We start from the raw sequence: 16,292 nt of genomic DNA, 5'->3' as shown, positions 1-16,292 counted from the left end.
TTAATATCTTTCATAAAATGACTGTTACAAAATATTCTATTTCTTTCAATGTGAAACATGAAATGTGACCATTAACTTCTCAAATGTGAGCTCCATGTGGTCTGGAACTGTATATTGTATGTAAACAGGTAAATGAGTGGTTGAATGAATAAATGTTTAAAGGGGCTCTAGGTGGTTATAATGTTACATTTGACCCTGCCATGGTTGGCCACAACTGGTTGGGATAAAAGTAAATATTGGATTATAATTGGACCAATTAGATCCCTTTCTTGGGAATGTGGAAGTCTTGTCCCCAGAAAGAGGAGCTGGAAGGCACAGCATTGAGGCTGAAGGTAGAGACGTGACTAGTCACAGCTTTGTGGAGTAGAAGCCAGTGAAATAGTGCAAGTCCACAGAGGAGAGACAGTCCATGACTGCCAGTGAACCACATGGCTTCCCAGAACCTGGCTTCAATTTCCACTAGGGTCAGCTGCCTTCATTTTGTGAGGCCTCGGAATCCTTTTGATCATCCCTGTCCCACTCTGAGAAATGGACAGACACACACAACGTGCACACACATTGCATAGAACAGTTTATTCAACCTAGTAGAACACTAATTCTTGACTCACATTCTGTACTCAGATTGCTAGCATGCCCAGGTCTTTTCCCGTGAACTGCTGTCAAACTGATTGCATAATTTAGGTTCTTGGGAAGGTTCATTCATTCATCCATTCATTCTACAGAAACACATTAAGCAACGACTGCGTGTGAATATACTTTCTATCGTTCAGTTATTTGCCTGTCAGTTGTCACTTTCTGCTGCCACCGAGGACTGCTGCCTCTAATAATCCTCCCTCTCTATTTACCTCTGATCAGGGATGGAATGAAAAGCAACTACATTCCCAAATACCAAGCTGTGAGCAGTAACAGCAGAATGAACGTTCTTACGCTCTTAGTGTGGGCATGTGCAGAGACGAAAGCATGTGATGTTTACTCTGTGCTGCCTGCAAAGAGAACATTTTGCCTACTTAGATTCTGCATTGTGGAAGGTGTAGTAAACAAATACTGGGTAACTGGGGTGTTATGTGTGTTCATACATAGTTCACATAAGTTGCTGTCCAAATAGATATACATAGCTAGGGAAAAACTGAATAAAGTTTCTACCAGAATCCAACAGTGAAGAAGATTCAATGACATTTAAATAAATGAAATTGGTTACATTTATAGACCAGCAGATGCACTAGGGACTTTTTCTCTGTAATTGTGCATCCTGAATAAAACCAGAGATTAAATTTGGCCATTCAGTGTGCTCTTAATTCATCTCTTCCATACCACTCTTACTTCAGTCAAATTAACCAACCTTTAAACACCCATTTCTAAGCTGATTTTTTTTTAAAGATTTTTTATTTCTTTATTTGACAGACAAAGATCACAAGTGGGCAGAGAGGCGGGCAGAGAGAGAGGAGGAAGCAGGCTCCCTGCCAAGCAGAGAGCCCGATGTGGGGCTCGATCCCAGAACCCTGGGATCATGACCTGAGCCGAAGGCAGAGGCTTTAACCCACTGAGCCATCCAGGTGCCCCGTAAGCAGTTCCAATTTGTATGCCTTACACCAGCCCCCCCTCACTTGTGGGTTCAGTTTTAAGGGTGAGAAGGAACATGAGGGGGGCGCCTGGGTGGCTCAGTGGGTTAAAGCCTCTGCCTTCAGCTCAGGTCATGATCCCAGGGTCCTGAGATGGAGCCCCACATCGGGCTCTCTGCTCAGTGGGGAGCCTGCTTCCTCCTCTCTCTCTGCCTGCCTCTCTGCCTACTTGTGATCTCTGTCTGTCAAATAAATAAATAAATACAATCTTTAAAAGAAAAAAAATGGAAGGGACATGAGGAAGAAGACATTTTTTTTTTCTATAGTCCAAATGCCCATGCAGTAGCTAAATTTATACTTGGTCCATCCTCCTTTTTCTTCCTTTTTTTTTTTTTTAATTTTTAAAGATTTTTATTTATCTGAGAGTGAGAGCACGCACAAGGGGTCAGGAAGAGACAGAGGGAGAGGGAAAAGCAGACTCCCCCACGAACAAGGAGCTCAGTGTGGGGCTCGATCCCAGGACCCCAAGATTATGACTTGAGCTGAAGGCATTCACTTAATGGGCTGAGCCACCCAGGCACCCCTATTCTCCATTTTTAGCAATAAAATAATTAGCAATAAAAACAAAAGCAATAAAAAATTAAAAAATAAAAACAAATGGCATGAAACTAAGGGATTTGAATCCTGCCTTTGCTGACTCTCAGCCATATAAATTTTTTGCAGTTCTCTTAATTTCTTTGTACCTCAGTTTGTTTATATCTAAAACAAGGTTAATACTACCAACTCGTAGGAATCGCTGTGAGGGTTAAAGTTCTCAAATGTCTATCAAATACTTAGCATAGTGCCTGGCACGTGGTTAAGTGTTCGATAGCTGGTGGCTTTTACTGTTGTTTGTGTGACCGTGAGACTCTGCTGTCCGTGGCCGCAGAGACAGAGAGAGAAAACAACGTGTAAGGCAGAGGACTGAGAGAAACATTTCCTAAGAGCATAATATATTTTCTGGGAATTCAGATGTTAGCTTGAAAAGTCTTAAAAATCTGTCAGTGGTAACACAACTTACTTCTGTAAATATCCCCTGTCCTGGGGATAATATGAATGTTCCTGTGAGTACTATCCCAGATTTCTTTTTCCGTGAGAACGAACTCCCTTGTGCTTCTTAAATTTCTGTTTTCTTGGTGGAGAGTTTCTGTTTTCCCTAATGCACCACGGGTTTTCTCAACTTTGAGTCGTAGGAATTTCAATCTGGGCTGTGGGAAGAATGGTTTCGAGGAAGGAGACATGAGAAATGGCAGTTCTTCCCAGTGAACACTGTGTTTCAAGACCCCAGAATAGTTTTTCAGTGCTTCTTAAACATCTTGTGGAAAATGGCCTGTCCTGTGTATGTTTAATGCTTAAATCGAAGAACAAGTTCTTACTAGCCAACTGCCGTGCTTTAACAGGCCCAAGTACTTGTATTTCGATCTCAGCCCTCTTGGCTGACTTGTAGAAGAACCTTCCAACCTCCTTCCTGAGTGAGTTTCCTCAGACTTAAACTAAAGAAATAGAAAGGACTGCCAGTGGAGAGTTGATTCCAAAAGTGTAAATAATCGATCAAGATCGCAGAATGCTGGGCCAAGCTCGCAGGGGTTGCTGAGGCATCCGGTGCCTGTTGATTTTTAATAATAGGGAGAACACTACTTAATAATAGGTAGAACACTTTAATAATAGGTAGAACACTATGCCCGTTTATTATTTATTTTATTTTTATATTTATATATGTATATACTATATTATTTAATAATAGGTAGAACACTATTAAGCAGGGGGTTGGGTTAGATAGGCTAGGCGATCGCAAAGTTATGACTCTAAGATGGAAACTATTGGCTGAGCAACTTACAACTGTACACATGGTTGTATAATGTGCTTCCACATCCTTAGCTAAATAAGTGCTTGCTGCTGGCAGATTAGCCTGGCCTTGGAAATTTGCTGCTGCTAATCAGATGTGAAGTGGTTGATGTTTGTGATATACTTAAAACAGTAAGGGCAATTATTTTCCTAGGTATTCAGACTATGTCAGGTGAGTCAAAGAAGTCTTAAGAAGAGGCTCCGTTTCCAGCTAACAGGTTTGTGTCTAATTGTTCATTGATTGTAAAACTAAAGAAAAATCTCAAAAGCTCATGTTACTCTGAAGTGAGAAATGAAATTTCTTAGTGACTATCCCACTAAGTAACTGACTATTAAGTAACCAAACATTATCTTTACCTATGCTCTAGTTTAAAATTGCAAAAAGAAATGTGGTCAGGTTTATCAATGTGATTCACTCTCTGACATCATCTCTGAGGAGAGAACCACTTTCTCCTGGGACTGACTGCCCAGGGGAACCTCAGGATATCTCTAGTGTAAAAAGCAAACATCCTTTTTAGCGAATACATGGATATTATGGTAGGAAGTTTGTAGATCATCTTGCTTATTTTATCGACCATCTGGGCAGAGATGGAAACACTGTGAGTCGGGAACATTGAGTTTCGTTTAACCTGTATCCTTGCCTTTTAGAAGATACCTGTTAGGAGTAGTTAAGGTAAATGGATTGTTTCTAAAATTGTGAGATGAGCTATAGGGCAGCATTTCCATTTAATTAGATTTTTTTCTTTTTGTGTTTTCTGTTGAGAAATACGGAGTAGGACCTAAGCTATTCATTCACTGAAGCATATAGTTTGCTTACAATCCTTTTTAGCTTAGCTAAGAATACTATTTTGGCTGTTTCAAAAAGTATAGCAAGATAATTTGTAAACTCAGTTTCATGTCAATTGTAATCTACTTATTGTGCTCCTTTCTGTACTGTGTTTACCAAGGTCAACCACGGTTCATACTTCTTTTTTTTTTTTTAAGATTTTATTTATTTATTTGACAGATTACAAGTAGGCAGAGAGGCAGGCAGAGAGAGAGAGGAGGAAGCAAGCTCCCTACTGAGCAGGGAGCCCAATGCGAGGCTCGATCCCAGGATCCTGGGATCATGACCTGAGCTGAAGGCAGAGGCTTTAACCCACTGAGCCACCCAGGCACCCCATGGTTCATACTTCTAATGAGAAAGATTTGCATTATAGTATCTTTTCTATGCACAGGTGGGGGTAGAAGACTCCTTATCTTCTTCCTCCACTCCCAAAGCTCCTAAGCTCCAAACTTCAAGATCATATATTCTTTAACTACTTCTAACCTAATATTAAATTGTATTGATTTTATCATAATTTTTTCCCCATTTTCCATTACTGTTGTCATTATCTTAGCTCAGGCCCTCTGATTTCATCCCTTAAATGTTCCTTTCCTCCTTCCTTCCTTCCTTTCCTTCTTTCTTTCTCTCTCTTTCTTTCTTTCTAAGATTTTGTTTATATATTTTAAGGGGAGAGGGAGAGAGTACAGCCATGAGTACAGGAGCTGTGGGAAGAGCAGAGGAAGACAGTGAGTGAGGAGGAAAGAACCTCAAGCAGACTCCATGCTGAGTGTGGAGCCCATCTCGGGGCTGGATCCCAGGACCCTGAGATCATGACCTGAGCCCAAAGCAGGAGACAGACACTTAACTGACTTAGCCACCCAGGTGCCCCACTTAAATGTTTCTTTATTATGTGTAATGTATTTATTCAGCAGATGTTTACTATTCATCTACTGTGTACTAAGGATTCACTGCTGGGAATACCAGCCATAATAAAGTGAACCCTCACGTTGGGTACAATCTTCTTACCAGAGTCACTGCCAAAGCCTTAAATAGGTCTTTTATATATTCTCTCTCCCTGCATTATATTAAAAACGCTATTGCCAGTTTAATTTCATTTATTGCTTCATTCTGGTTTGCAAGACCCTAATAGTGTGGGCCTGTCTTTTTTCCAAGGTTATCTTACATTATTCTCTTAATTTCCTTCCTTCCTTCCTTCCTTCCTTCCTTCCTTTCTGTAAACTCTACCTCCAATGTGGAGCTCAAACTCACAACCCCAAGATCCAGAATCATATGCTTTACTGACAGGCAGCCAAATGCCTGCCCCTCTCTCTTAATTTTCTTAGTTCTCTACATTTTAGATACATTTATCTACTAGATATGTGACCACAATCCCTGGCCTTTCCTAGTTTCAGTGGTTTTGTTGTTCTCTTCTTATGGAAGTGCTTTTCCCCCATCATCCCATATGACAAAATCAAATCCATCTTGTAAAGCTCACTCTAATGGTCAGTTTCTCCAGGAAGCTTTTCCTCATCTCCCTCCTCCTTCCTGTTTGGCAGATGCTTGGAACTTGTTTTGTTCTCCCGCATTCATTAGCCCTTACTATCTACTATCTGGGCTCTGCCCCTACACATTCCAAATTGCTTGCCTAACAACTTAGAAAGGGAGCCAGCGATGCCCATAGCAGCCTCCAGCAATTGTGCCAGCCTTTTCTTTATTTCTGGCACACTCTGGTACCTGTTCCTGGACCCTGTGAGTTCTTTTTTCTTTTGTTAAGATTTTTCTGTATTTATTTGTCAGAGAGAAAGAGAGCGCACAAACAGGGGGAGCAGCAGGCAGAGGGAGAAGCAGCCTCCCACTGAGCAAGGAGTGTGATGCAGGACTCCATTCCGGAACCCTGGGATCATGGCCTGACTCCAAGGCAGATTCTTAACTGACTGAGCCACCCAGGTGTCCCAAGGTTCTTTGGCTATCTCTGTCCTCTCTTCTGTGCATCTCCACATCAATTCTGGCTCCTTGGTATTTCTGCTTCTTCTCTTAGTTTTTGATGATTGATCCTCTATCATGGATTTTGAACTGAATTGTGTGCCTTTTTTTTTCCCCCCTAAAGTGGATTTTCCTGGGCAGAATCCAATCTTGCTTGGTGCCAAACTAGGGGGAGGTGGTCAATCAACTATCTTTATTTACACTTTTTTTCCTTTTTCAAATGAAAACAATTTTCAATTGCAGGAAGACATATACATAACATAAAATTTACCATCTTAACCATTTTTTAAAAAAGATTTTATTCATTTATTTGACAGAGAGCGAGAGGTCACAAGTAGGCAGAGAGGCAGGCAGAGAGAGAGGGCAGGAAGCAGGCTCCCCGCCAAGCAGAGAGCCCAACTCAGGGCTCGATCCCAGGACCCTGGGATCATGACCTGAGCCGAAGGCAGAGGCTTTAACCCACTGAGCCACCCAGATGCCCCCCCCCCCATTAACCATTTTTAAGTATATAATTAAGTAGTGCTGAGTTTATTCACACTGTTATGCAACCAATCTTCAGGACTCTTTTCATCTTGAAATCTGTCTTTATATTTTTAGATAGCCATTTATTTGCTTGCTTTATTTACCTTGCCTATTAGACTGGAAGTTTCTTGAGGACAAGGCCATGTTCCTGATTTTTGTATCCCTTATAAGACTGCCTGGTATAATCATGGTATAATCATGAATTACTTCATGAAGCTGAATTGACTGGTTTCCCTTCTCTGCTCATCTAACCTGCTTTCCGCAGGAACCCTCCTCTGCTCACAGACCTGGATCCTCCTAGCAATGAAACAGACCGTTTGCAAACATTTCCACTTATATGAGCAAGGGAGGTAAGCGTCCACAGAGTCAGAAGTTGGCCTAAAAGGTTGATCTGCTTTGGAGGTTTTGCTTTAACTGCCACTTGGTGCTGTTGTTTTTGTTCTGAGAGGTTGGAATACAGCGGTTTTATTTATTTTTAAAAGGCAGGAAGCCAGGAACACATAATTGAAAGGAAGTTTCTGTGCTGGCATATTATTATTCTAACTAAGATGGTAACAAATAAATTTCAACTTCCTTTTGTTTGAAGTGGTGGATGTGAACTAAGGTGAACATTTTACACTCATGAAATTGCCAAGTGGCAAATACTTTCATGGTTCCTATTATTTAAAAACGCCTATAAATTTACACTCTTCTAGGAATGTGTTTTGTTACATAATTGCCTCAGAATTGTCCCGTACGTGCTCCTCGTGTCTTCAGACCGAGGGGAGACCCAGTGTCTCCCTACTCCTTTCATACCTCAAAAGACTCTCAGAAGGCTTATGTCTCTTAGAGTCCCCTCTCCTTCTGGTTTTCTGCTTCTGGAATTCTTCTTCGTTGCCTGCATTTTGTTTCTTGTGGCTGTTCCCTCTCCTCTAGCCAATACCCTGAAGCATTCTGTTTGCCTGGATTTTGCAAAAATACCACGTGTGTTGTCCAGAAGAAATATTTAAGTGGAAAGAGGAGGTAGCACGAAGATGGAGGTTACTTACATCAGAATGGTGCAGAAAGATGTAAATGAGATATGAGGAACACTGTTCTTAAACTTCATTGGCCATTCCTACCCCTGGAAATATTTGGGAACTGACTTCATTCTTCAGTATCTGTGGTCTCCTGCTAGGTCACTGATTTCATCCCATTTCCTTTACTGCTTGGCTCTGGGACCCTAATCTCCTTCTGCTAGTCAGTTCTTGGAATATCACAATTTGTCCAAATTTAGTCCACTATTTATCTTGCCCAAATTTCTATCATGCCCTGGACATGACAAACATTTTTTGTTTGTTTTTACTAAAAAGATAATTTTACTAGAAAGATAATTATCTCCATAAAAGTGATTTAGTTTTTTCTTTAAAAAAAAAAAAAAAAAAGCCTCTAGGGAAGCCTGGGTGGCCCAGTTGGTTAAGCGGCTCCCTTCGGCTCAGGTCATGATCCCGGTGTCCCGGGATCGAGTCCCACGTCGGGCTCCATGCTCAGCGGGACCATGCTCAGCTCCCTCTGCCTCTGCCTGCCACTGTCTGCTTGTGCTCTCTCTCTCTCTCTCTCTGACAAATAAATAAAAATAAATTTAAAAAAACCCTCTAATTTTAGAACAGTTTTAGATCTAAAGAAAAATTGCAAAAATAGTACAGAAGGTTTCCATGTACCTTGCACCCAGTTTTCCTTATCATTAACATCTTACATCAGTAGTTCATTTGTCACAATCTATAACCAATATTGATACATGATTATTAACTCAAGTCTCTATTTTATTCAGATTTCCTTAATATTTTCCTAATGTCTTTTTTTTTTAATGCCAGGATGCCATTCAGGATACCACATTATATTTGTCATGTCTCCTTAGACTCTTCATAGCTGTGACCGTTTCTAAGACTTTCTTTGTTTTTGATGATCTTGACTGGTTAAGTATTTTGTAGAATGTCCCTCAGTTGAGATTTATCTGATGTTTTTCTCATCATTAGAGTAGATTTATGTGTTTTTTATAAGTGTGATTTTTATCAAAATGACTTATCAGTGTTAATGTTGACTTTGATCACTACTTATCACTAGTAAATATACAAGTGAAGTAAGCCACAGCCTGAGGAGAACAGCATGGTAATCATGAGCTTCTACCTTTCAAGAATGTGAATCTGGGTCGCCCACCAGCTAAGCTACCCAGACTAGCAGAGATACTAGCTGAGTAAAGGGGATTAAGAATAGGAAGTAGAGGGGCGCCTGGGTGGCTCAGTGGGTTGGGCCGCTGCCTTCGGCTCAGGTCATGATCCCAGGTCCTGGGTTCGAGCCCCACGTCGGGCTTTCTGCTCAGCAGGGAGCCTGCTTCCCCCTCTCTCTCTGCCTGCCTCTCTGCCTACTTGTGATTTCTCTCTGTCAAATAAATAAATAAAATCTTAAAAAAAAAAAGAATAGGAAGTAGAATTTTTCACAGAACTAAAACAAATAATCCTAAAATATATATGGAACCACAAAAGACCCCCAAAAGCCAAAGCAATCTTGAAAAAAAAAAAAAAGAAAAAGAAAAAGAAAAAGGGAGGTATCACAAAGTTATACTACAAGGCTGTAGTAATCAAAATAGTATGGCATTGGCACAAAAGTAGAGACGTAGGTCAATGGACCAGATTAGAGAGCTCAGAAATAAACACATGATTATATAGTCAACTAATCTTTGACAAAGGAGGTGAGAATATGCAGTGAGAAAAAGACTGTCTCTTCACCAAATGGTGTTGGGAAAACTTGACAGCTACATGCAAAAGAATGAAACTGGGCCACCTTCTAGCACTATACAAAAAAAATAAACTCAAAATGGATTAAGGACCTAATGTGAGACTTAAAACCATAAAAATCCTAGAAGAGAGCACAGGCAATAATTTCTCTGACACTGACCAAAGGAGCATTTTTCTAGATATGTCTCCTAAGGCACGGGAAACAGAAACAAAAATAAACTATTAGAACTATATCAAAATAAAAAGCTTCTGCACAGCAGAGGAAACAACAAACTAAAGACAACCTATTGAATGGGGGAAGATATTTGCAAATGACATATTTGATAAAGGTTCATATCCAAAATATATACAGAACTTATACAACTCAACACCCCCCAAATAAATAATCTAATTAAAAAATGGGCAGGAACCATGAACAGACATTTCTCAAAAGAAAACATACAGATGGCCAACAGGTGCATGAAAAAATGTTCGTCATCACTCGACATTGTGAAATGCAAATCACAACCACAGTGAAATATCACCTCACACCTGTTAGAATGGCTAAAATTAAAAAAACAAAAACAAAAACAAAAAAACAACCCACAAGAAACAAGTGTTGGCAAGAATGTGTACTATTGGTTGGAATGCAAACTGGTGCGACCACTGTGGAAAACATATGGAGGTTCCTCAAAAAGTAAAAAATACAATTACCATAGGACCTATTAATTCCACTACTGGGTATTTACCCAAAGAATACAAGAACACTAATATAAAAGGATGTATGCATCCCTATATGTATATAGCATATAGCAGCATTATTTACAGTAGTTGAGATATGGAAGCAGCCTAAGTGTCCATCAATAGATGAACGGATAACAAAGATGTGTGTATATATATGTAGAGTGGAATATTACTCAGCCATAAAAAAGAATGAAATATTGCCATTTGCAACAGCATGGACCTGGAAAGTATAATGGTAAGCAAAATAATTCAGAAAAAGACAAATACCATGCCATCTCACTCATATATGGAATTTAAGAAACAAAACAAATGAACAAAAAAAAGAGAGACTAACCAAAGAACAGACTCTTAACTATAGAGAATAAGCAGATGGTTACAAAAGGGGACGTGGGTTGGGGGATAAGTGAACTAGGTGAACATATTAAGAGCACACTTACTTTTTTTTTTTTTTAAGATTTTATTTATTTATTTGCCAGAGAGAAAGAGAGTGCAAGAGAGCACAAGCAGGGGGAGTGGCAGGCAGAGGGAGAGGCAGGCTCTCCGCTGAACAGGGAGCCCAATGCAAACTCGATCTTAGGACCTTGGGATCACGACCTGAGCCAGAGGCAGATGCTTAACTGACTGAGCCACCCAGGTGCCCCAAGACAACACTTACCTTGTTGAGCACCAAGTAATGTATAGAATTGCTGAATCACTACATTGTATACCTGAAACTAGTATAATACTATGTTAACTGCCCTGGAATTAAAATATAAATAAATAGGAAGTAAAGGAAGGTGGTAAGGATCAACTATGTTTCAGGGATCAGCTGCAGTGCCAGAAGCTATAGTTTGTCCCACCACCCTTCTTCAGCTTATAAGTTTTTCCCAGGGAAAAGACTGACTAGAATTCTGCAAGAGTTCTTCCCACATGAGGTAAATTTATTATATGAAGCAAATGTATTCCAGCAGCGCAAGAATGGATTATAGTGGCTGCTGTGTTTTGCTCTTCAGACTGTTCCTTGAGAACCAGGAGCACCAACCTCTTCCATTTGAGTCCAACCCTAGGACCAGCTATTGGAGAAAGAAAACCAACTCACCTGACTACACTTCTACCATGGAAGAGACCTACATCCCATGACCAATCAATGTAGGTGATGCAAAGCCCTCTCGCCTTGCCTCCGTGAGGGATATCTCAAAAGGGTCAAACCAGCTTCAGAGTTCCTTGTGAAATTGTCTTGGGCACCTTGGGCACCTGTATTGCCTTTCTTCCCTCCCAGTTGCCCTGTCCTGCTTCTTTCACTCCCTTGGAGTTGGTGCTGTGTGGGGCACTTCCAAATAAACCACTGGGATGCAGATCTCCATCTGGAAATCTGTTTCCCGGGAAGCCAACCTTTGACACACAATGAAGAGACCTGAGGCTACATAAAAATACATTAGCTTATCTCAGTCTTCTCTCTGATGGATGAGTTTAAATCAAATGGCAGGAATGGTACGTTGAAGAAAAGAAACTAGAGGTAGCCTAGGGAAAAGATGAGAGGATTGGAACCTTGTAGTAAGAGCAAAACACAAGTCAGAGGACATAATCCATAATGGGCCAAGCAGTACTCTGAGCCTTATAAAGAGAGAAAGATGGAGGTCATCCAGGAAATTATTGAGGGGACTGGAAGGGAGTAACAGTGAGCCACTCTATGGACCAGCTTGTGGAAGAAAGAAATTCCTAGGTTAACTTCACAATAAAACTGAATGCATTGGGGTGCCTGGGTGGCTCAGTGGGTTAAGCTGCTGCCTTCGGCTCAGGTCATGATCTCGGGGTCCTGGGATCGAGTCCCGCATCGGGCTCTCAGCTCAGCAGGGAGCCTGCTTCTTTCTGTCTCTCTCTCTCTCTCTGCCTGCCTCTCCGTCTACTTGTGATCTCTGTCTGTCAAATAAATAAATAAAATCTTTAAAAAAAAAAACAAAAAAACTGAATGCACGGTTGCTAATCAGCCTGCAGGGTCTCGGTGGGTTTTTATTTCCTGCGAGTCTGCCTATTTTTGTAGTGTGAAGGATTCTGGATTATCTTGGTGGGAGGATTTTGGGTCCATCCTACAAAGGTAGGTGTAGGGAGGAAAGGCAGCTGGTGGGGAAGTGAGTAGATGGGATTTTTAGTTTCTGTTTTGTTTGTACAAGTTAGGATGACTTAACCCTTGCTAATATCACACTTTCTTGGGCTCATTGTATTCAGAGTGAATTTTGAACAAATCACTTAATGTCTAAGATCTTTTGTTTCTACGTCTGTTGAAGTGGTAAGAAAAATCTCTCAGTTTACTTTCTTCATTATCTATGTTCAAGTGTTTTAATACTTAAAGGAAGCCATCATATGTAAAATTAACTCCTTTATAAATAAAGCCCTGAATCAAATGATTTAGGTTTGGAAAGGAACATCTAGCCCACTCTCTCATGCAGTGGAGATATCCTTTCTGTGGCCTGCCTGACAAATAGTTATTTGACTTCCCCTTAAATAGTCTGAGCGCAGACAACCCAGTACATCCTAGGCAGCCTTGTTGTCAGATGACTCTAGGGCAATGATACGTGAGTGTTAATCCTAGGACCACTGGCACTAGGCCGAACTGGGATCTTGTTAGAAAAGAAGGGCCATCTGTACCCCAGTGTTCATAGCAGCAATGGCCACAGTCGCCAAACTGTGGAAAGAACCAAGATGCCCTTCAGTAGACGAATGGATAAGGAAGATGTGGTCCATATATACAATGGAGTATTATGCCTCCATCAGAAAGGTTGAATACCCAATTTTTGTATCAACATGAACAGGACTGGAGGAGATTATGCTGAGTGAAATAAGTCAAGCAGAGAGAGTCAATTATCATATGGTTTCACTTACTTGTGGAGCATAAGGAATAACACAGAGGACATGGGGAGATCAAGAAGAGAAGTGAGCTGGGGGAATAAATGGGAAAAAAAAAAGTAAAATTAACCCCCCCCCAAAAAAGAAATGAAAAATCCCAGGCTCTATGCCAAGTCTGAATCAGAATCTACATTTTACAGGCTCTCCCAGTAATTCACATGCATATTACAGCTTGAGAAGTATGGCTCTATGCCTTTTTTAAAAAAATTATTATTCTTCTACCCCCACACATAGGGGTGCCTGGGTGGCTCAGTGGGTTAAGCCGCTGCCTTCGGCTCAGGTCATGATCCCAGGTCCTGGGTTCAAGCCCCACATCGGGCTTTCTGCTCAGCGGGGAGCCTGCTTCCTCCTCTCTCTCTCTGCCTGCCTCTCTGCCTACTTGTGATTTCTCTCTGTCAAATAAATAAATAAAATCTTTAAAAAAAATTATTATTCTTATAGTATTGATCTGAAAGCTTACTTTTATAATAGCCACTCATTAGTCTCCATTTAGTTTCTTGCAATTTTATAGAAGTCTAGGATCTTACTGCACATGAGAACTATTCAAATCTTTGAAGGCAGAATCCAGGTTTGTTGGCTGGTCTCTTTCTGAATTGTTCGAGGCTGGAAACGTTCCTGTCCTGAGCTTTCCCATGGTCCCTTTGTTCTGTCGGATTGCTTTTTGTTTTTTATTTTTAAAGATTTATTTATTTATTTGAGAGAGAGAGAGAGAGCTCACATGAGTGGGAGAGGCAGAGGGAGAGGGAGAAAGAACCTGTAGCTAAGCGAGGAGCCAGACATGGGGCTCAATCTCACAACCCGGAGATCAAGACCCTGAACCTAACCCAAGAACTGGGCCCTTAACCTACGTGCCATCCAGGTGTCTCTCCTTAGGATTGTTTTAATAAGAATATCAGGATCTGCCAACTGAGGGATTTATGAAAGGAAAGGCAGGCAGGCTGCCTTGTCCTTTTGCCTGTGAAATGGAAATGAACAAGATAGAACATTTGAGCTGATTGTTTATACACTCAAGCCTTAGGGCATATAAACAGGATGCAACCACTTATCTCCCCTTTATTGATTGTTTCCTACAGATTGTGGCATTTTCCTAAATTTGCTATCTTCTCAGGGATAGTTCTTTAAACTCAGTCTTCTCTTTTCTAAACTAAAAATACCCTCTTCGTTCAACTGCCTCTTGCATGGTTGGATTGGAATGTAAACGTTTTGAGAGAAGGGGATGAAGTCTTACTAGAGTATTTTGTTTTTAATGTCAGGTTAGGTCAGTGCTTAGTGCATAATAGGCTTTTAATAAGTAATTTTTGAATACACAAATGATTTAATGGGGGACATGGTTGCAAGACCTTGGTTGTCATCTTTTGAAAATATATTAGTGTGTCACTGTCTCTGACAAAATGTGACATCATGGATTGGACAGAATATTCCATGTGTCATATGACTATTGTAGAGCAGTGGTAGGATTAATTTCCCTAATTTAGACTTTATGCTTAGATGAACTCAGCCTGATCACGACAAAAGAGACCAAGGACCCCCAGCATGATGGTTGTTTGGGAGTTTTGAAAGTCATAGTCAATTCAGTTTATCAGCAAGGTGGAATTTGCTTTAAATGACATTTTTAGAGTTTTTTTCCTTTTGGATCTGAGGGGCTTTCCAAGGTTAGGGAGGCCCTTAAGGCTAAAGAACTGTGGTCTTTCCTCATCCCTCCCTGCCATCATTCTTTGCTTCCTGATGCCTCTGGCTGCATCTGAAGCCACTTTCCTCGCCTGAAATCACTTTTTGTCTAAGCTTCACTATGAAAAAGACTGTGGCTGGAGTATTTAATGCAGAGTAGATGGATAAACATAATGATCCAAGAAAGATGATAGTGAAATATGACATTTTCTGGTGTTGGATATAATAATAATGGGTAGAAACAGAGGAATAAGAGAAACAGGCTGGCTCCTTTGCCATGGCAACAATGAGTGCATTTATTATATAAACAGAAGGAGGAAAGGCAATTATTCAGTCCCTGTGCTCTTCTTTCCTAATCCTCCAGTTCTCCTGTTTCTAGTTCAGATTCTCAAAAGATGGCAGCCAGTTATCTTGCCATGATGTTGAGCATTTCCTTAAATGCCTGAGATGTGCGGGAATACACTTGACTTCCCAATATTTTATTATTAAAAGTAGATCAAAGATTTCTTTATAAGCTCATCAAAGGGTAGCTTGTGTTCTATTTCCTCAAGCCTAGAAGAATGCCCTTTTTAAAAGTTTGTATGTATTTTGATATAATAAACTTACAAAGGGGAATCAAGGTACCATTTTCTTTCCAATTCAGTATCATTAGGAAATTGTCTGATTCATTCATGTATGTCTCAAGGATAAGTGGTCGTCAGTGAGTGTCCGACAGAGAAACACTAAGTGATTCTAGTTTAAAAGGAAAATCAATGTGCACTGAGTAGCAGTGCTTCAAAGGTAGTTCAAAAAGCTACTTTTCTTCCCTATGTCAAAATGCACCTCAGGTACCAGGGGGAAAAGAAAAGCTATTAAATGCTTATGATAGTGAAACAGTGTGTTTTAGGGACTAGAAAAGATGGGAAAATAGATGGCAAATGAACTGCAGTCCACACAGTGGATTTCCCAGAGAGCATTGCTGTGTTTTCACAATATTCTTCCCTTTTTGGAGGAGGTTGTGCAAAATTGCAAAGAGCGTGGTCTCATTTCATACATTTTCCAAATAATGTCTGGAATTTACAACATGAGCTGTAGGATAGATAAGTTGATGAGACAAGAGAGACAAGAGCCTAAAACATACCAAATTTCTGGATACAAATATCAGCCCCACCATTTATTAGCTTTGTGTGACTTTGGGTGAGATCCCTAATGTCTCTGAGTCAGAGTTTCCACAGGTATACAATTAGAACTGTAAGTTCTACCAGAGAGAGGAATTGTCAGAATTCATGCAATTGACCCATATAATGCAGCCACCAGAGGACCTGGTACATGACAGGGCTTCAAAAATAGGAGCCGTATTTCCATTCTCGTTGTCACTTTAGTTCAGATCCTCAGAATGTCTCCTCTGGGCTTTCTAGTAGCTTCCAGTTTTCCTTGTCTATCGTCTTCCCGTTTACGCATTTTGCTTACTCACTAGTATTTATATAACATTTTCCACACAACCTTCTTAACTTATACTTAATGTTGTGCCAT

The 16,292-nt window shown here is 40.5% G+C and overlaps 1 protein-coding gene across 4 annotated transcripts in view; it reads left to right on the top strand.

Annotated features, from left to right (window-relative positions):
* The first annotated feature begins 4,068 nt into the window (after positions 1-4,068).
* The window catches only part of LEPR (leptin receptor), a 121,642-nt gene continuing 109,418 nt past the window's right edge, over positions 4,069-16,292 (top strand). Inside the window, exons 1-3 of one of the 4 annotated variants that reach the window (XM_047724809.1) lie at positions 4,069-4,116; positions 7,019-7,103; positions 11,222-11,357. The gene's annotated coding sequence lies outside the window, so the exon portion shown is untranslated. Of the gene's footprint in view, positions 4,117-5,876; positions 5,998-7,018; positions 7,104-11,221; positions 11,358-16,292 lie in introns of those variants that run through there. The other 3 variants (XM_047724808.1, XM_047724811.1, XM_047724810.1) reach the window with 3 other exon arrangements.

This window comes from Lutra lutra, chromosome 4 (assembly GCF_902655055.1).
Source record: "Lutra lutra chromosome 4, mLutLut1.2, whole genome shotgun sequence".
In the NCBI taxonomy this organism is placed as follows: domain Eukaryota; kingdom Metazoa; phylum Chordata; class Mammalia; order Carnivora; family Mustelidae; genus Lutra; species Lutra lutra.
Note: the sequence above shows the minus strand (reverse complement) of the source record. Positions and strands in the feature narration are given on the sequence as shown.